This window comes from Coregonus clupeaformis, chromosome 12 (genome assembly GCF_020615455.1).
Source record: "Coregonus clupeaformis isolate EN_2021a chromosome 12, ASM2061545v1, whole genome shotgun sequence".
Lineage (NCBI taxonomy): Eukaryota > Metazoa > Chordata > Actinopteri > Salmoniformes > Salmonidae > Coregonus > Coregonus clupeaformis.
The window spans coordinates 3,387,989-3,389,393 of NC_059203.1; the positions used below are offsets into that span (position 1 = coordinate 3,387,989).

Genomic DNA, 1,405 nt, shown 5'->3' on the forward strand with positions numbered 1-1,405 from the left:
GGGTCGTCACTAGTTACTACTGCCACAAAGTCATGAACCCCGCCTATTTCTACCATTTCTCTTCTTAAAATCTTATTTTAAACCTATCCCTAACCTTAACCACACTACTAACGTTATGCATAACCCCAACCTTAAATCAAGACCAAAAAGCAAAACAAAAATTAATGAATATTTACGATACAGCCAATTCTGACTTTGTGGTTGTGGTAACTAGTGGAAACCCCTTTGTCAGGCGTTCACATTAAGAAAGGAAGTAGGATTCGGCTCACAATGACTTCACTTCCGATGCTAATGTTAGTGCTGTATAATAATTTTTGTCCTGATACAAATTACATAGAACTCATGAACACTCAATATCGTGTTTGGTGCTATAAAAAGAACGAAGGACGAATTGACTAAGTGCCGTGGTAAGCTTTTCTTTGAAATGATATGGTTAGATTCGCCGAACAGCAAATTGTTCTTGGTGTTTTATCGAGGCTGACAGATGCGTGGCAACATTGTTGTAGCCACTGTTACATTGCAGCTGTTGTAAACAGCAACGTAGGAAAAAGTATTACAGTGTGGTCTTTGATGATTTTGCAAATATAGTTTAGAGTTTTGTAGCCAAACAATGTAAAATCACGAAAGCATAGCAGGCTAATCCTTGTTTACACAAATGTCATGTTCTTGCACACAGGGAACTGAAAGTAGGCTACTATGTCTGCAGAACTAGACCTTTCGCCTCCAGAGGTACCTGAACCCACCTTGCCCGAGAGCCTCCTGTACTAAGGACTCTTTCTGGGAGCTATTGTCCAACTCCTATGTATCTTTGCAGTTATAATACCCACCTCCAAGGGGTATGAACAGGTATGGTAGACAGTCCTTCTGTTGGCAGTTAACATTTTGTAATAAATATATAATAATAATAATATTGTAATTGTTTAATGTAAGTTTATTTATGGCAAATTCAAGCCTGATCCATTTGTATTTTTCCCTTTTGTCCTATTGTAACCTCGTCCCCAGGCTCGATTTGCTGGTGCATAGAGCCTGGTAACACCGTGCCACAAAGTGGGACTTGAAAGGGGTTTGCCTAAACAGCAGACTGTTACCATGGTTACCCCATGGCTATTCAGTCTGAAAGAAGACTGACTAAAAAGACGCAAGAGTCTCTACAAGCCAGAATGTTGAATAAAATGATATTCACACTTTACCAACTGTCTGTGCTGTTGGTCCTTTTGACGGTAGGAGGTGGAGATAGGGTATCCACAGGAAAGTGTTGTTTACCCTACTTTTTGTACCGCCGGGAGGTTCTGTCGCTTGTAATTTCAATCTCCTGACGCATTGCACGTGATGCACAATATGTAAACAATAGCCGAATGTAACCTAATGTAGTCGACCGAAGGACGTTTCCTCGCAATCAGCTGTA

The 1,405-nt window shown here is 40.4% G+C and overlaps 1 pseudogene; it reads left to right on the forward strand.

Annotated features, from left to right (window-relative positions):
• Window positions 1-262: 262 nt before the first annotated feature.
• On the forward strand, window positions 263-1,023 carry LOC121578817 (annotated as a pseudogene).
• The last annotated feature ends 382 nt before the right edge of the window (window positions 1,024-1,405 follow it).